This window comes from Hippopotamus amphibius, chromosome 14 (genome assembly GCF_030028045.1).
Source record: "Hippopotamus amphibius kiboko isolate mHipAmp2 chromosome 14, mHipAmp2.hap2, whole genome shotgun sequence".
Classification (NCBI taxonomy): domain Eukaryota; kingdom Metazoa; phylum Chordata; class Mammalia; order Artiodactyla; family Hippopotamidae; genus Hippopotamus; species Hippopotamus amphibius.
This window is the reverse complement of record NC_080199.1, coordinates 19,746,461-19,767,120: the sequence shown is the minus strand read 5'-3', so window position 1 is coordinate 19,767,120 and position 20,660 is coordinate 19,746,461. Positions and strand designations below refer to the sequence as shown.

The following is a 20,660-nucleotide window of genomic DNA, read 5'->3' as shown; positions in this document are numbered from 1 at the left end:
GAAAAATGAAGGCCTGAGTTAGTCTATGAATTGAGTGAATATGTAATAAAGACTTCTTCTTGTTGCAAGGGAGATTTAATATGATACGCTCTACTGATCTACCTCATAGCACCACAAGAAACAGTCCTAAAAGTGGGAAACAGAAAATTACATGTTGTCAGTATCTCCTTGATTTTAAATCATGAGCTATGAACTTAGAGCTTAAGCTAGTTTGATATACAGCATCATTGCTAAAATAGCAACAAAAGAAGACAAGTTTTATTCTGAACTGAAAAGCTGAAGAAACTGGCATCTGTCATTTTGCTCAACCCTGAGAACATTTTTAAATATGCAAATATTTTTATTTATTTTTTAATTGTAAAAGGCTGATTTTGGAACACATTCAAATTTAAAAAGGCATTTCTGTCTTTAATTTTTGACAGAAATACTCTTCTCCACACCATCATATTTATGAATGTGATACTATTTTAAGTATCCAGTACATTTTTTTCTCTCTTTCAAGTAGGCATTTAAATGTTTGCTGAATGAGTTAATGAATGAATGAATGACATGGATGAATGAGTAAAAGTTATAAGAATCTTGATTTCATCTCTCCAGTTCTAATGAAATTCTGAATATTACTATCAGAAGAGTATCATTTTCAGCCCTTACTTTAGAACATCAGTTCTGTATTTACCTTTAAAAATTAAAAACAAAAACAAACCAAAAACAAAACAAAACAGCTTTTTCAGACCTCTCGTACCATTGATTGTGAGCACTGTTCCAAATTCATTTCGGGAGTTCTTGGCCAGGCAAGAATATACTGAGAAACCTTTGGACTGCTTTTATATTCTGAAATTTTAGGGTGTCTATTGGATTATTAAATGTCACCAGGAAACCCAAATTAATAGCATAGATGCTTTACACCAAATTGGTAAAATGTAAAGGAAAGGAAATATGCTTATTACTTGAAAAAGCATATTTTAGATATTAATTAAGGAACCATTGCATCATCCTTTGAGTATATTGCATATTATTTTCAATATACTCTTACATCATAGTCTTACATCACTGCTAGGTGTTGCTAACAGAGGTGGAAGTTTGTTAAATCATGTCATATTAACTACCTAATAATGTTTAGAATGCCATTATGTACAAAACACTTTCGTTTTTTATGAGAAAACAATGCATGCTATTTTATCTCTCACAGTATCTGTAAGGTCATTAGTTTTGCTGAGCATCCTGTTTGATTTTTGATGGCATTAAGTGAAAACAACATTTAAATGTGACTATTAGGCACAATATTTCAGGAGTCAATTGATTCTGACAAAACTTTTTAATGTTTCTAAAGTATATAGATATATACATTAACATTAATATGCTTGTGTTGACTGGTTTACATGGTTTCCAATAACATTTCAATGAACATATTTGCTATAATTTTAGTTCAATGAAATGCAGGAATGGGTAGAAAGTATAGCAATATGTAATTATGCTGAATGACCTCTGCAATTCAAAGAGCCGCTAGTTTGTATAATTCAATAAGGGAAGAAACATATTCAGAAAATTCAACTCAACTTTCTCATAGTTGCATAATGAATAGTAGCGAGTATCAGGAGAAAATTAGAGGGCCAGATTCTCTCTGTGTTAAAATCCATAGGAGTTTTATAGTAGAAGTCCCTGAGCCAGACTATTTCTCTCCCAGCTAGAGTCTGGTTCACTAAGCTCTGCAGCTTTATAATTGAAGTTGGACTGAATATTTTCTCAGTTCTATCCACGACACAAAAGGTAGGCTGAACCAGAATAATCTCAATGGAGCATTTGAATGAGTCTCTCCATAATGATCTCTTCAATTTCCAAATAATATTTAGAAAAGTTTTAAGGTTTGCTTTTCTACACTGTGTGCAAAGTAATAGAAAGAAGAGACACATTAATGCTAATTCCTAAGACTCTAGGAAAAACATGTTTCCTTTCAATCATTTTATAGATTATGAAAAAATTGGTTAGATCTCTAACTTGTGATGATATTTGCTGGAAAAATGCATTTTCTTTTGCCTTGTCCTTCTTAAGTGTATTTATGTCAGGGTGATTATATATTAGTGAATTTTATCTTTTTCAGTTTTTCTTTCTTGAGTTAAATCTCCTTGAAACAATATTACAGAGGAGAAAAGGTAATGCCAGAAGAGGAAAAGAAACAGAAGTGAAGTGAAAAGCAGGGAAGATAATGCAGAAAATGAGAGGACAATAAATCTTAAGAAGAGGAATTAAGAGACCAGGTACAGCTGTACAACTAGCATCTTCTAGTTGCATGAAAGGAGATTGTCTTTCTTAATTTAGTATCTGTACTTCCTTAGAGCTCTCTTGAATCAAGGTACCACTCCTAGTATTGTGGCCAATCACTCAGGCTCAGATGACCCTTAGTCCCAAAGAGGACTAATTCTTAAATTTATTCTGAAATAAGCACAAACTCCAAAACAATGGAAAGGCTGTAGGTGTGTATAGAATGTCATGTTATTGCATTTTCCCTCTCAGAGATCTGAGCCATTAGCTAACCCATCATCTCTCTTGTTTATAGCCAGGTATGATATGTATGTTTTGTGACCTTTAACAATGCTATGTCTACAACACTCCCACACTAAAAGCATTTCTATAGAAACAAAAAAAGAATGAGGAAAATACTTATTACTTATATTGTTCTAGGATTTTTATTTTCACCAGTTGCTTAAAACATACATGCTTCTAGTTGGAAACAGCTCTTCTAAGGTATAATGTAGCACAAAATGTACTGTTTGTGAAAAGTTGATACTTAGAAACCTTTTGCTATACTGTAATACAATTCATCTTTCATTAGAAGTACAACCTAAGATATGAACATTTTTCTCCTACTGTGAGTGAACACTTTCCAAAGACTGGGCTAGAGGAAGCAAACTGTTTCATGACTGTGTCTATGTGTGGAAATGTTTGAAGAGGTACCTACAGTAGAACAGTTTTAGTATGACTTAGTCTCATTTATTTTTGCTTCTGTTGCCAGATTCAAAAAACCATTGCCAAGGCCAGTGTCAAGGAACTTACCACCTATGTTTTCTTTGAGTTTTATGGTTTCAGGTGTTACATTCATGTCTTTAACCCACTTTGAGTTATTTTTAAGATAAAATAACTTAAAAATAAGTGGTGTAAGATAGTGGTCGAGTTTTATTCTTTTGCATGTGATTGTCCAGCTTTCCCAAAACCATTTATTGAAGAGACTCTCCTTCTCCCATTGAACATTCTTGGCTTCTTTGTCGTAAATTAACTGACTACATATGTATGGATTCATTTCTGGGCTCTCTGTTTTATTCATCTTTGCATCTATTTAAATACCAGTACCATACTGTATTAATTACTATAGCTTTGTAGTTTAGTTTGAAATCAGGGAGTATGATGCCTCTAGCTTTGTTCTTCTTTCTCAAGATTGGTTTGGCTCTTTGCTTTTTTTGTGGTTCCAACACAAATTTTAGGATTGTTTGTTCAATTGCTTTGAAAAATTCCATTGGAATTTTCATAGAGATTGCACTGAACCTGTAGATTTCTTTGTGTAGTATATAATCGATTTTAACAATATTGATGAATTTCAATTCATGGGCATGGAATATCTTTCCATTCATTTGTATCTTTTTCTATTTCTTTCATTAATGTCTTATAGACTTTACTAGATCTTTCACCTCCCTGCTTAAATTTATTCCTAGGTATTTTATTCTTTGTGATGCAACTGTAAATGGAATTGTTTCCTTTATTTTTCTGATAGTTTGTTACTAGTGTGTAGAAACTCCACAGATTTTTGTATATTGATTTTGTATCCTGCAACTTTACTGAATTTGTTTAGTAGTTCTAAGAGTTTTTTGATGGAGTCTTTAGGGCTTTCTATATATAATATCTCATCTGCATATAAGGACCACTGTACTTCACTTCTTCCTTTCCAATTTGGATGCTTTTATTTATTTTTCTTCCCTAAATGCTTTGGCTAAAATATTGAATTCTATCTTGAATAAAAGTGGTGAAAGTAGGTATCCTTCTCTTGTTCCCGAACTTAGAGGAAAAGTTTCATATTTTCACCATTGAATATAATGTTAGCTTTGGGCTTGTCATATACAGTATTTACTATGTTGTGATATGCTCCCTCTATAGTTAATTTGTTGAGACATTTTACCATAAATGGATGTTAAATTTTTTCAAATGCATTTTCTATAGGTATTGAGATCATATGATTTCATTCTTTTTTTAACTTTTTATTTTATATTGGAGTATAGTTGATTAACAATGTTGTATTAATTTCATGTATACAGCAAAGTTATTTGGTTATACACATATATGCCTCTATTCTTTTTCAAATTCTTTTCCCATTTAGGTTATTACAGAATATTGAGCAGAGTTCCCTGTGCTATATACAGTATGTCCTTGTTGGTTATCTATTTTAATACAGCAGTGTGTACATGTCATTTCCCAAATTTCAATCTATCCCTCCCCGAATGCTGCCCTCCAGTACCCATAAGTTCATTCTCTAAATCTGTGAGTCTGTTTCTAATTTGTAAATAAGCTCAATTACATATTTTTTATTCTAAATCATAAGCAATATCATATGATACTTGTCTTTGTCTGACTTACTTCACTCAGTCTGACAATCTCTAGGTCCATCCATGTTGCTGCAAATGGCATTATTTCATTCTTTTTAACAGCTAAGTAACATTCCACTGTATACATGTACCACATCTTCTTTATCTATTCCTCTGTTGATGGACATTTAGGTTGCTTCCATGTCTTACCTATTGCAAATAGTGTTGCTATGAACATTGGGGTGCATGTATCCTTTTGAACCATATTTTTCTCTGGATATATACCCAGGAGTGGGATTTCTGGATCATAGGGTAACTCTGTTTTCTGTTTTTGAAGGAACCTCCATACTGTTCTCCATAGTGACTGTACCAATTTACATTCCCAACAACAGTGTAGGAGGGCTCCCTTTTCTCCACACCCTCTCCAGCATTTATTGTTTGTAGATTTCTTGATGATGGCCATTCTGACTGGTATGAAGTGATATCTCATTGTACTTTTGATTTGCAATAACTTAAAGTTGAGCATTTTTTCATGTACCTCTTGACCATCCGTATGTCTTCTTTGGAGAAATGTTTATTTAGGTATTCTGCCCATTTTTTGATTGAGTTACTTGTTTTTTTGATATAGAGGCACATGAGCTGTTTGTAAATTTTGGAGATTAATCCTCTGTGGGTCACATTATTTGCAAATATTTTCTGCCATTCTGTGAGTTGTCTTTTTGTTTACGGTTTCCTCTGCTGCACAAAAGCTTTTGAGTTTAATTAGGTCCCATTTGTTTATTTTTATTTTTATTTCCATTACTCTAAGATCAGATCAAAAAAGATATTGCTGCAATTTATGTCAAAGAGTGTTCTGCCTATGTTTTCCTCTAGGAGTTTTATAATATCCAGTCTTACATTTAGGTCTTTAATCCATTTTCAGTTTATTTTTGTGTATGGTGTTAGAGAATGTTTTAATTTCATTTTTTTTACATATACCTGTTCAGTTTTACCAGCATCATTTATTAAAGAGACTGTCTTTCCTCCATTGTATGGTCTTGCCTCCTTTGTTATGGATTAACTGGCCATAGGTGTGTGGGTTTATTTCTGGGCTTTCTATCCTATTGCATTTATCTATATTTCTGTTTTTTTGTACCATACTGTTTGATGACTGTAGCTTTGAAGTATAGTCTAAAGTCAGGGAGTATGATTCCTGCAGCTCTGTTCTTTCTTAAGATTGTTTTGGCTATTCAGGGTCATTTGTGTTTTCATAAAAATTTTAAAATTATTTGCTCTAGGTCTGTGAAAAATGCTATTGGTAACTTGATAGTGATTCCATTGAATCTGTAGATTGCCTTGAGAAGTATAGTTATTTTGACAATATTGATTCTTCCAAAACAAAAACATGGTATATCTTTCCATCTGTTTGTGTCATCTTTGATTTCTTTCATCAGCATCTTATGGTTTTCAGAGTACAGGACTTTTTTCTCTTTTACTATGTTTATTCCTAGGTATTTTTTTAATGTGATGGTAAATGGGATTGTTTCTTTAATTTCTCTTTCTGATCATTAGTTGTTAGTGTATAGAAATGCAACAGATCTCTGTGTATTAATTTTGTATCATGCAACAACTTTTCCAAATTCATTGATGAGCTCTAGTAGTTTCCTGATAACATCTTTAAGATTTTCTATGTGTAGTATCATGTCATCTGCAAACAGTGACAGTTTTACTTCTTTTCCAAATTGGATTCCTTTTATTTCTTCTTTGATTGCCATGGCTAGGACTTCCAAAACTATGTTGAATAAAAGTAGTGAGAGTAGACATCTTTGTACTGTTCCTGATTTTAGAGGAAATTCATTTAGCTTTTCACCATTGAATATAATGTTAGCTGTATGTTTGTCATATGTGGCCTTTATTATGTCGAGGTATGTTTCCTCTATGTCTACTTTCTGGAGAGTTTTTATGGTAAATGGGTGTTGAATTTTGTCAAAAGCTTTTTCTGTATCTGCTGAGATGATACTGTTGTTTTTATTCTTAAATTTGTTGATGTGGTGCATAACACTGATTGACTTGCAGATATTGAAAAGTCCTTGCATCCCTGGGATAAATCCCACTTGATCATGGTGTATGATCCTTTTAATATCTTGTTGGATTCAGTTTGCTAGTATTTTGTTGAGGATTCTTGTGTTTATGTTCATCAGTGATACTGGCTTGTAACTTTCTTTTTTTCTGTGGTATTCTTTCTCTGGTTTTGGTATCATGGTGATGATGGCCTCATAGAATGAGTTTGGGAGTGTTCCTTCCTCTGCAGTTTTTTGGAAGAGTTTCAGAAGTATATATAGGTGTTAACTCTTTTCTAAATATTTGATACAATTCACCTGTGATGCCATCTGGTACTGGACCTTTATTAGTTTTTTTAATCACAGTTTCAATTTCATTATTTGTGATTGGTCTATTCATATTTTCTCTTTCTTCCTGGTTCATCCTTGGGAGGCTGTACCTAAGGATTTGTCCATTTCATCCAGGTTGTCCATTTTATTGGCGTATAGTTGCTTATAGTAGTCTCTCATGATCCTTTGTATTTCTGTGGTGTCCATTGTAATTTCTCCTTTTGCATTTCTAACTTTTTTAACTTGAGCCCTCTCCCTCTTTCTTTTGATGAGTCTGGCTAAAGGTTTATCATCAATTTTGCTTATCTTTTCAAAAAACCAGCTTTTTGTTTCATTGATCTTTTCTATTGTTTTCTTTGTTTCTATTTCATTTATTTCTGATCTGATCTTTATGATTTCTTTCCTTCTAATAACTTGGGGTTTTGTTTGTTCTTTCTCTAGTTGCTTTAGGTGTAAGGTTAGGTTGTTTATTGAGATTTTTCTTATTTCCTGATGTAAGATTATATTGCTGTGAAATTCCTTCTTAGAACTGCTTTTGGCGCATCCCATAGGTTTTGGATCATCGTGCTTTCATTTGTTTCTAGTGTTTTTTGATTTCCTCTTTGATTTCTTCAATGATCCAGTGCTTACTTAGTAGCATATTGTTTAGCCTCCATGTATTTGTGTGTTCTACAGTTTTTTTTCTTGTAGTTGATTTCTAATCTCATAATGTGGTGGTTGAGAAAGGTGCTTGATATGATTTCAATTTTCTTAAATTTACTAAGGCTTTGTGGCCCAGCAAGTGATCAATCCTGGAGAATGTTCCATGTGCACTTGAGGAGAACATGTATTCTAAAATTTTGTCGAGAATCTATGCATATATGTTCATCAAGGATATTGGCCTAAGATTAAAAATTAAGTGAGTGGGACTACATAATACTATAAAGCTTTGCACAGCAAAGGAAACCATCAACAAAAGTCAGCCTACTGAATGGGAGTAAATATTTGCAAATCATGAATCTGATAAGGGGCAAATAACCAAAATATATAAAGAATTCATACAACTCAATAGCCAAAAAAAAAAAAAAAAATCAGATTTAATAAATGGGCATAGATCTGAAGACACATTCTTCCAAAGAAGATACACAGATGGCTCAACATCATCAGGGAAAAGCAAATCAAAACCACAGTGAGATATCACCTCACACCTGTTAGAATGGTATTATCAAAAAGACAAGAAATAACAAGCATTGGTAAGGATGTGGAAAAAAAAGGAACCCTTTTGCACTGTTGGTGGCAGTATAAATTGATGCAGCCACTATGGAAAGCAGTATGGCACTTCCTCAAAAGAATTAAAAATAGAACTACCTTATCATCCAGCAATTACACTTCTGGATATTTATCCAAAGAAAATGAAAACACTAACTCAAGAAGATATATTTAGTAGTAAAGACTATTACTCAGCCACAAAAAAAAAAAAAAAAAAGAATGAAATCTTGCCATTACTAACAAAATGAATGGACCTTGAGGGCATTGTGCTAAGTGAAATAAGTCAGAGAAAGACATGTACCATATTCTCTCTCTCATATACAATTTAAAAGAGAATAAGCTCATAGATATAGAAAATAGATTGGTGCTTACCAGAAGTGAGAGTTGGAAGGTGGGAGAAAAAGGTTAAAAAAAAGTTTAGTTGGCCAGCTATGTGTACAAAAAGGAAAATAAATGGATAAGGTCTTAGCTTAAGCAATATGCTCCATACAACTACTGGCTAGATATACTACCCGTTAAAAGTTTCAAAATCTTGGTCATCCACAATCTCTTTTTTAATAAAATGAACCAGAAAGGAAAGACAGAAGCTTGCCTTTAGAACTCATAAAGGCTTATTATTTTGTTCTTAGTTTCTCCAGTTATAAAATCTGGAACATTATACAAAAGAAAGAAGCCTAGTATTGTGCCAGCCTAACAAATGCAAGAGAGATACTGAGGAGTTACCAAGCAGCTACCAGATTTATACATCAAGTCACTTTCAGGCATCAGAGGAGTCTTGGTCCTTCTAAATTGTATATTGTACAAATTAAAGGCAAAGGCTCTAGAGCAGAGTTTCTTAATCTTAACACTAATCACACTTTGGAATAATTATTTATTGTGGGGGCTCTCCTGTGTATTAGAGGATGTTTAGCAATATTCCTGGCCTCTATCCACTAGATCCTACTGGTACTCCCCTTCCTATAGTTGTGACACCCAAAATATCTCATTTTGGACACTGACATATGTCTCCTGGAGGACACAATGCCAACACTTCCCCGATTGAGAACCACTACTTTACAGTAATATTAGCCTAATTTCTTGTTTTTCCATCCGTTGTGGAAACAATCCAAAGGATAATTTTACTTACTTGATGGAACTGTTGTAAAGATTTGAAAAATCTAAGTGCTTAGGACATTGTCTGGCAAGTAGTGTGCAGAGAAACTGTGGGATTATAATTACCGTGGGCAGAACATTATGAGTGACAATTGCTCTGAACATAGAATGGCCATTCTTTGACCGTTGCAACCATTTGGTCATGAGATGGGTTGATATCGTCTGTGTTTGAATTTATTTTCAGGATTATTAAACTTATTATGTCGATATATACTTTTCTTTTTTCAGTAATATTGAGTAACAATTTTCCCTTTATAACAATAAGCCAAAATTATAATGGAAATAAATTGTTCAGTTTTATGTGGAAAGGATTCAAGACTTAAATTTATATCATTACAATGGGTGAAGTAATTTCACTCTCCCATTTCCAAGCAAAAGTCATAGAAAATTTGAGTTTAACATGTCATAACCAAGGCCACACACTTTGTGGAATTTAATTGCAAAATTCACTTTGTAATGGTAGCAAAATTACCAAACTCTTTCCTTAGATTTTTTTAGAGATTTTTTTTTTTTCAGACCTCTTTATAGGGTTTGTTTGGGGGATAAGAAAGGACACTATGAGAATAAGAAGCAATGGGCAGGTTGGTGATTGTGTTGACATCAGTGTGGAACAGTCTCATTAGATTAGTAAGCTGCCATGTAAAACTCACTGCATAGGTATTTTCCACATGGTCTTCTTATTGATTCTGGGCCAGATGCATATTGCTTACAGGCTGATGAATTTAAGAATAGATCTAATGACTGCTTAATGCAGCCATGCAAACAGCTTTCAAAATTCATTAGGCCTGCAAAACGATAGAGTTTGCACCCTTGAGACATCATTCCACAGACAAATGGAGTTCAGTTTGACTTTTCTCTTAATTCATTGCTGATCTGTATGTAATTCATTAGGCCTGTAAAAGTTTGGTTCTGCTGAAAAGAACTCTAAACTTGAGACCGAAATCTATATTTGCAGTATAGTTCTGCCTGGACTGGTGATTTAATTTCTTGGGCCTCAGTTTCCTCCAATGTAGGGACTGATCTAGATCAGTTGTTTTCAACGTGTGATGCCAGGGGTCGTAGCACCAGCACCACCTGGGAACTTGTTAGAAATGCAAATTCTTGGGCCCCATACCAGGCCTACTGAGCCAGTACTCTGGGGATGTGACCAAGATAGCTGTGATTGAACAAGTACTCCAGGTGATTTTGATTCATAATGAAGTTTGAGAACCATTACTGTAGGTCAGGGACCAGCAAACGTTTTTCTACAGGGCCAGATAGTAATATTTTAGGCTCTATGGGAAGCAAAATCAAGAATATTATGCAGATATTTATATAAAAAGAGAAAAAATTTTCTCGACATAATTTAAAATAGTAATAGTAATAATTAAGAACAATTTTTTGTTGTATGTCTATGCTGAGTTGGAGTGCAAAGTTAATGTTCCCTATCATCAAACTGACTGCATATCTTTATAAAATTCACTCTTAGCTCCTGGGCCATACAAATCAGGCGGCAGCCTGGATCTGGCCTGGGGGCCTACGTTTGCCACCCCTGCTATAGAGGATCTCTACAGTCCTTTCCGTTTCCACCATTTACGAGTCTACCTGCATCAATACTAAAGTTCTTTACCTCTAATTTTTCCTTTTCTTTAAATGAAATTAATAAAAAAGAATCCCAATTATATTTGTATCAAATATCTTATGCTATCACTTATATGTGGAATCTAAAAAAAAATGATACCAACAAACTTATTTACAAAACAGACACAGACTCAGACTTAGAAAATAAACGTATGATTACCAAAGGGGAAAGGAGCAGGGGAAGGATAAATTGGGAGTATTTGATTGACATCTACGCACCACTATATTTAAAACAGATAACCAACAAGCACCTAACTGCAGAATATAGGGCACTCTGCTCAATAGACTGTAATAACCTAAATGGGAAAAGAATTTGAAAAATAGATACATGTGTATGCATAACCACATCACTTTGCTGTACACCTAAAACTAACACAACATTGTTAATCAACGATACTCCAATATAAAATTAAAATTTAAAAACAGAAAAAAATTAGGAACCCAAATTATAAATTCTAACTCACCATTCTCAACCTAACCCCATCCACCCAACACCACCATGACATGTGGATCTTTCACAAAAACTCAACAATAAGGATCTGGGCAAAATATAAAGTCCAAAATGAATTCTTGTATTTCTGAATTGATTTGTTTCAGAGTGAAGTGAAATACTAATACCAGTCTTAAAGATAGACTTTAAATATGATATAGTATCCATCAGCAATATTCTTTGTGAGTTTTTTTATTGTCTGTTGGGGCAAAGGCTATTAAGAGTCAGCAATGTTTCAGAGATTAACCAAAATAAAACCTATCCAAAGTCATATGTTCTTCTAAATAAGATATAGCAGGAACTTAATATTCCAAGCAATCAGCTAGTATCAAACTCTGAACAAGACGTATTATTCAGATCCTCTTTTATCCATCCAGGTGGGAATACAAGAAAGGGATATCTTTTTTAATCAACGTTTCCATCTTCAGTAAAAAAGAGAGGGCACAAATTACTGGAATCAATTCGTTTGCTCTTGCCGGAAGGTTGCCTCCTGAAATTAATTCAATTGACTATTTTAATTTCTTTATACATTCATTAGGGTATTGGTGAGAATATGATTATTCAGTTTTAAACCTCACTTGGGCTGCATTTTCTCCAAACCCCTTGGCTCAGAACCACTGCAGTGCCTCTAGTTGCTGTGCTCTCTGCTCTGTGGAAGAAGAGCACAGTATTATCCCCCCAAGGCGTGTGAGTAACGAGGTTCACCCACCCACTCTGGTGTGAGCGTATCTATTGAGGGAATCTTGCACTTGTGCATCTGGTAAGACCTGAGCCAAGGTGCTCAGCGTGAAGCAGAGAATAGGCTGCGTGGAATTCGGAAGGAATGGTGAAACATTGATTTTGGGCTCATAACGTAAAACCAGAAAGGCCTTCCTTCCTGAGTGGGTGGGAAAATAGCTCCTTTCACTCTCTTTCGGCGTTTGCATTCGACGTTGCAGCAAAATTTCCAAAGGATATCTTCAAGCCAGGTCTCAATCACCAGTGGAAAGGAATGAATGTTCAGATTCCTGCTCTCTTTGTCAGCTACACTGATTTATACAGATTAACTCCTTATTCTTTTTTCTTTTTCATTTTCTAATTAGGTAAAATAGACACACAGTATCATACATAAAGTGCACTAATCTGAAGTGTGCATCTCAATGAAATTTTACGTACATACCTGTGTGTAACCACCCTCAGGTCACAAGGGAAAACCTCATCCACACTATAGCCAGTCAGTACCAACCCCAGAGGTAAACACTATAGTGACTTATATCACCATAGGACAGAATTTTATGCAGCCATAATTAGTCATCTGTGTGTGTCTTTTTGCTCAAAATCGTTGCCTCTGACTGGATACATTCCTAGGTGATATGTATAGAAACAGCCACAATTTGGGGTCCACAATTTATAAACCCAGGTCATTCTTCTCCCTAGAGAATATGTGAAAACCTCCTGTCCAAATGGATGAATATTAACAAGATGCATTAGCCAAGTAGAAATAATGAAATTCTATTTCTCTTCTGCTAACATAATTGCAATTTTCTCACATGTGGAATTAAAAGTATAGATATAATGGTTTATCTAAAATGCAAAGTAAAAATAAATGGTAGATTTTGCACATTTTATGGATTATTGATACCCTGCAGATTTAAAAATGAGTCCATCATGATAAATTGCTTTGTTTTAAGAAAATTTATAATTTTCATCTACTTTACTCCACACTTTATGAGCCTAATTTTTGAGGGTTCATTAACTCACTTTACTCTGGTGGCTGTTATATATTGTTTGGACTTCTATTCATGTCATTTTGTCCTCTAATCTATACTGTGCTCCTTTGCAAAATTTTGTTCTTAACTCAGTTTTTATCTTTGAATGGTTTTCTATGCACGATACTAATTTCATTTACCTTTTTTGGATGGAAGGATGATATTTTTGTTGTTCCTTTTGCTTGATGTATCTTATTTTTATAAAACAAACAAAATCTTTCCCCTATTTTCTCCCAACCATTCCTTCATTTCTGTTATTTACCAATTCCCAGAGCTGGCCAGTGGGAGTCCTTCTACGCCCTTTCCACTGTCTTCCGTCGCTGCTCATAATTCATATTCTCATCACTGGAGCCCTGATTGCTCTGATGATCTAACACGCTTGCCTGGTCCACCCTCTCCCAGCTGCAATCCATCTACTATAAACTCCCTAAACCTCTGATGGTATTAGGCAAGTCTTCTGCTGAACAACTTAAATCACTCTTTCTCCTTCTTCAAGAATGCATGGATCCATTTTAAAAGCGAGCATACCCTATAGATCACCAGTGTTGACCTAAGTGATTTTCATTATAGTAGAATATAAATAAGTACTATCATTAGCCTATGTACAAAAACCTTCTTACAGACCTTATGTAACTATGAAATCAAATAAATTGTCAACTAATACTAACAAAATCATGACACTAATATAATTCAAATGATTACAATGAATGAAAATAAATTCCACCCCCTATGCGAATATTGGAAGAAGTGCTACATTTTGTAAACTGGCAAGCCCAAGAAAAGTGTTAGGTGGATTACATCATCTCATGGAACACAGTATTGTGGCAGGACTATAAATAATGCCCTGTAATGTGAGGTGATGTAATCGTCCCTAAACTTTTCTACATTCAAAATATTCCAAAACATTCATGCTTTCTACATGCTGCAGTGTCGTTTACCTTCAGTGGTTTCAAATGCATCATTTACCTCTTAAGTCTACCTGGATTCTTTTCTCATTAGTTCACTAAAATAAAGCAGTGTTACCTGATTACCGTGCAATGAATGATAAACACACACAAATGAAATAATCTTGCAGTCTGTAGGTAGAAGGCTGGCATCCAGATGGCACACGGCATGTTTACATTATTTTATAGATTATTACTTCAATTAAAACCCCAAATATGATATATCTAAAAATATATCAGAGGCCCTGAGTTTAAACACCTTAAGCTAAATGATAGCATACTGCCTATCTAGTCATTCTCAAAGTGATACTATACTGTTCTGTCTGTTCATTGGGAAGACTGTTTTCTTTAAAAGTGTTCGTATATGTGTCCTGTCTCATTAACTAGATTTTAATTTTCTTAAAGGCAGAAGCATAGCCTATACCCCTTTGTACCTTCAGACCCTAATCCAAGACTTGTACATATTAATCTTCACTAAAAGTTCTCATCAATTAACTACTGAGTTAAAGAATGCCTTTTATTGTTTGTTTCACTGTTTTTTTTTGCCCTCTCCTGCAGTCAGATTTTATTTTTGCGATGCCTCACTTGTTTTCTCACCCCCAAACTTCTCCACTTGGAAAAGACACTGTGAACTTTCTCACATCCATAACTTTATTCATGATATCCTTTTCATTTAAAATAACTCATCTGCTGACTGTAAACTACATCCTATATTTCTTAGCTGACCTTCTTTACATTTTCTGGGGTTTTTTGTGGAGACTTGCTATTTTTTTCATCTGCCCTGAGAAGGTTCATAATTGCTGGTTGGAGCATTTTTATGATGGTTGCTCTCAAACCTTCATCAGATAATTCTAGCATCTTTGTCATCTCAGTATTGGCACCTATTGATTATCTGTACCTCCCATCCCCTTACCTTTGACACTTCCTGGTTTGGGGTTTGAGGAGTGGTTTTAATTTAAAACCCAGATATCTTGGGTATTATGTTAAGAGTCTCTAGATCCTATTTCAGCCTTCTGTGTTTGTTGGCTTCCACTGACACCATCCCTGAAGGCGAGAGTATCACCTGAGTACTGATAGGCATGGGTAAAAGTCCAGGTTCCCCACTTAGCCTGCTGACACAAGGGTTGGGGGTAGTTCTGCCTCATTACTTCTAGTGGGGGTGGGAGTTCTAGGTCCCCATTAGGCTTTCACTAACACCAGTAGAGTGTGTGTGGGGGGGTCCTTATTAGCACTGGGTGAGAGTGAAAGTTCCCACTCTCCACAAGGCTTTCTTGACACTCCCCTAGAGGGGAAGGGGTGGAGTCCAGATTCCCCCCATGGTCCCCACCAGTGCAAATGAGTGGGACCTTATTACTTCCTGTCAGGGATAAAAGTCTGTCTGCTCAGCCTTGTGTGACACCACCCCGGCAGGGAATTTGAAAGCTTCATCACAACCTAGCAGAGGTGGGATTCTACACTCACCCCTTGGCTTTGTAGGACTCCAACCACCACCTAAGTCAAGAAATAGAATCTAGACTTTTAAACTAATTTATCTTTCAGAAGATCTTTTCATATCCAGTTGTTCTGAAAAATTAAAGATACCACTAAATGGTAGTTTTCTAGTCCTTGGTCAACCATCTTTATCTTTCCACCTGCGGTCATTCCTTAGATGATTTCATCAAATCCCATGCCTATAAATAACTTCTATGTTTCTTCAGCCTCCTAAGTTTATATCTCCAGTCCCTCTTATGAAATCCAAACTCACATATACGTCTGCTTATGTGACATCTCCATTTTGACAGCTAATAGGCAAAGCAAATTTGACTCCTCCTATCTCTACTGCTGCCCCTCCCCACCCCCAAATAAGGAGACTGCCTTCTCTCCCAGTCTCCTTAGAAAACAACATCTTTCTTCAGATGCTCATGATGGAAAAAATGAATTTCTCTCTTTTTTTTTCTTTTTTTTGGCCTCACACACTGAATTAATCACACGGGAAATTTTAGAGGCTCAATTTTCAAGGTACATCCCTAATCATTAAAAACAAACAAACAAACAAACAAAACCCTACTGCTACCATCTCAGCCTAAGCCACCATCATTTCTCACCTGGACCATTGCCATAGCCTCCTGGTTCCTTGTTTCCAACTTTGATTATTTTAAGGTGGAAACTGAATCCTCTGCTCAAAAATTTCCAAAGTTATCGCATTTTACTCACAGTAATGTACAAAGTTCTGCCTCACGAGCTACCACCATCCATTATGTTCATACTCTTCTACCACATTGACCTCCCTACAGATCAATCATCAGGCCAAGCACAATATAAACCCAGGATCTCAGCACTTGTTGTTCTACACACATAGAAAGTTCTTTGCCCATATATCTTGGTTACTTTTTGTTCAGATCTCTGCTCAAATGTTATCTTATCAGAGAGGACTCCTCAGAACACCTAGCCTATTTTAGTACTCTCCCAATATCATTTTCTTAATCTCATCCACCCTACGTCTCCACAGTTGTTATCACCAGTTGACATATAGTAGTTTGTTTATTCATTGCTTTCTGATTTTCTCTATGGAAAGTAAGTTCCAGTGCCTAGAAGATTTAGTGGCACATGTAGGTGCTCAATAAGTATTTATTACCATAATTCAGAAAAACTTTTTTTCTGATTAATGTATCTCCTGCCAAATACGGAAAAGATCAAAGATACATATTGAACACACAAAATGTCAGCTCTTATTTTGTGTATCTCCTTTTTTTCCCCAAGGAAGCATGCAATTAAATTAGTACCAAGCTATAATAGAAAACAAGTAATGATCATTCTTATTAAAAGTCTGTGCATTCAGAGCTACTTATTATTATATTCCTCTTTCATTGACATGCCTATCTTCTTTTAAACAAATAGCTAGAAATAGAGATTTTCCATTAAAATACTTTCTCCTATATTATAGAAAAATAATAGGAAAAAGTAATGCTTCCAGAATTTAGAATCATATATTACTTGTGAATGAAATAGCTATTCTCCTTATTACTTATTATCAGCTTATGTGTTTTAATGGTAGAATTTAATTCTTTTGCTCACTTCTGTTTCTTTAGGAACCGTAATCTCCTAATTGCAGACAGAGGCATTACTCTATGTGCTGCTAGAATTGTTTGTATTGCATTTCCCCCCCCAGATTGATTGTAAACTTTCTGGGAATTTCTGCATGTTGAACAGGAGTGAAATCTATTTCTGAAGTTAGAGTTCACTTTCTTCATGCTAAATTCTGAAAAATAACTGGGCGTCTACGAAAAGGATTTTTCTACTAAAATTTTCAGATGTGTCCAATGATTTTCCTGTATCTTGAGTCGTTAGAATGAAATTCACCAAATAATTTAAGAAAATCGCAATTATTATTTTGCAAAGTACAAAACCTATCCTTCCACGCTTATGTCTCTGTTTTATCAGGCCCTCCAGTTGTCTTGAGAAAACTGCAATGATTTACAAAGTAGTTTTCTTGCCACCAGACTGTTTAATTGCCTACCAATCCATCTCACATTCTCTTTTTACAACAGTCTTCCTTGATCTCAAAGTTTATCTTTCAGAGATAATCCAGTGGCTTTTAAAATGCCCAAGGAAGAAAAATCCTACATCTTTCATATGTCAAACAAAGCCATTCATGGGTTAACCCCCTTCAACTTTTCTAGCCACATCATCTCTACCTAGCCTGACAAGTACAGACTTTTAGGTCTCTCACAACCTACACCTTGCAAGTATCTTATACCCTTACCTGAAGCACCTTTCCTTCTTGTCTAACTGGGAAAGTTCTGTATATTTTTCAAGGCTGACTTAAAAGTCACTTTCTTTTTTTTTTTTTTTTTTTTTTTTTTTTTTATTATTATTTTATTTTTTTTGGGGGTACACCAGGTTCAATCAACTGTTTTTATACACATATCCCCATATTCCCTCCCCTCCTTGACGCCCCCCCCTCGAGTCCCCCCCACCCTCCCTGCCCCAGTCCTCTAAGGCATCTTCCATCCTCGAGTTGGACTCCCTTTGTTATACAACAACTTCCCACTGACTATTTTACAGTTGGTAGTATATATATGTCTGTACTACTCTCCCGCTTCTTCTCAGTTTCCCCTTCACCCCCCGCCCCCTCCCATACCTCGAGATCTCCAGTCCATTCCCTGTATCTGCTTCCCTGTTCTTGTCACTGAGTTCATCAGTACCATTTTTAGATTCCGTATATGTGAGTTAGCATACAATATTTGTCTTTCTCTTTCTGACTTACTTCACTCTGTATGACAGATTGTAGTTCTATCCACCTCATTACATATAGCTCCATCTCATCCCTTTTTATAGCTGAGTAATATTCCATTGTATATATATGCCACATCTTCTGTATCCATTCATTTGTTGATGGGCATTTAGGTTGCTTCCATGTCCTGGCTATTGTAAAGAGTGCTGCAATAAACATTATGGTACAGGTTTCTTTTGGGATTATGGTTTTCTTTGGGTATATGCCCAGGAGTGGGATGACTGGATCATATGGTAGTTCTATTTGTAGTTTTTTAAGGAACCTCCAAATTGTTTTCCATAGTGGCTGTACCAACTTACAGTCCCACCAACAGTGCAGGAGAGTTCCCTTTTCTCCACACCCTCTCCAACATTTGTTGTTTCCAGACTTTGTGATGATGGCCATTCTGATTGGTGTGAGGTGATACCTCATTGTGGCTTTGACTTGCATTTCTCTGATGATGAGTGATGTTGAGCATCTTTTCATGTGTTTGTTGGCCATCTGTATGTCTTCTTTGGAGAAATGTCTATTTAGGTCTTCCGCCCATTTGTGGATTGGGTTATTTGCTTTTTTGGTATTCAGCTGCATGAGCTGCTTGTATATTTTGGAGGTTAATCCTTTGTCCGTTGTTTCATAGGCAATTATTTTTTCCCATTCTGAGGGTTGCCTTTTAGTCTTGTTTATGGTTTCTTTGGCTGTGCAAAAGCTTTTAAGTTTCATGAGGTCCCATTCGTTTATTCTTGATTTTATTTCCATGATTCTAGGAGGTGGGTCAAAAAGGATGTTGCTTTGATGTATGTCAAAGAGTGTTCTGCCTATGTTTTCCTCTAGGAGTTTGATAGTGTCTGGCCTTATATGTAGGTCTTTAATCCATTTGGAGTTTATTTTTGTGTATGGTGTTAGGAAGTGTTCTAATTTCATTCTTTTACATGTTGCTGTCCAATTTTCCCAGCACCACTTATTGAAGAGGCTGTCTTTTTTCCATTGTATACTCGTGCCTCCTTTGTCAAAGATAAGGTGCCCATATGTGTTTGGGCTTACTTCTGAGTTCTCTATTCTGTTCCATTGATCTTCCTTTCTATTTTTGTGCCAGTACCATACTGTCTTGATCACTATGGCCTTGTAGTATAGTTTGAAGTCAGGAAGCCTGATTCCACCAACTCCATTTTTCCTTCTCAAGATTGCTTTGGCTATTCGGGGTCTTTTGCGTTTCCATACAAATCGTAAGATTTCTTGCTCTAGTTCTGTGAAAAATGCCATTGGTAATCTGATCGGGATTGCATTAAATCTGTAAATTGCTTTGGGTAGTACAGTCATTTTCACGATGTTGATTCTTCCAATCCAGGAACATGGTATGTCCCTCCATCTGTTTATGTCATCTTTGATTTCTTTCATCAATGTCTTAAAGTTTTCTGCATATAGATCTTTTGCCTCCTTAGGCAGGTTTATTCCTAGGTATTTTATTCTTTTGGTTGCAATGGTGAATGGGAGAGTTTCCTTAATTTCTCTTTCTGCTCTTCCGTTGTTAGTGTATAGGAATGCAAGAGATTTCTGGGCATTAATTTTGTATCCTGCTACTTTACTAAACTCATCAATGAGTGCTAGCAGTTTTCTGGTAGAGTCTTTAGGGTTTTCTATATATAGTATCATGTCATCTGCAAAGAGTGATAATTTTACTTCTTCTTTTCCAATTTGGATTCCTTTAATTTCTTTTTCTTCTCTGATTGCTGTGGCTAACACTTCCAAAACTATGTTGAATAACAGTGGTGAGAGTGGACACCCTTGTCTTGTTCCTGTTCTTAGAGGGAATTCTTCCAGTTTTTCTCCATTGAGAACAATGTTGGCTTTTGGTTTGTCATATATGGCTTTTATGATGTTGAGGTAATTTCCTTCTATGCCCATTTTCTGGAGAGCTTTTATCATAAATGGATGTTGAACTTTGTCAAAAGCTTTTTCTGCATCTATTGAAATGATCATATGGTTTTTATCCTTCAATTTGTTGATATGATGTATCACGTTGATTGATTTGCGTATATTGAAGAATCCTTGCATCCCAGGGATAAACCCCACTTGATCGTGGTGTATGATTTTTTTAATGTGCTGTTGCAGTCTGTTAGCTAGTATTTTGTTGAGGATTTTTGCATCTATATTCATCAGTGATATTGGTCTGTAGTTTTCTTTTTTTGTGACATCTTTGCCTGGTTTTGGTATCAGGGTGATGGTAGCCTCATAGAATGAGTTTGGGAGTGCTCCGCCTTCTGCAATATTT

At 35.4% G+C, this 20,660-nt stretch overlaps 1 protein-coding gene across 1 annotated transcript in view; it reads left to right on the top strand.

Annotated features, from left to right (window-relative positions):
* GPC5 (glypican 5) overlaps positions 1-20,660 on the top strand; it is a 1,362,776-nt gene that overhangs the window by 1,251,915 nt on the left and 90,201 nt on the right. The window lies entirely within an intron of this gene.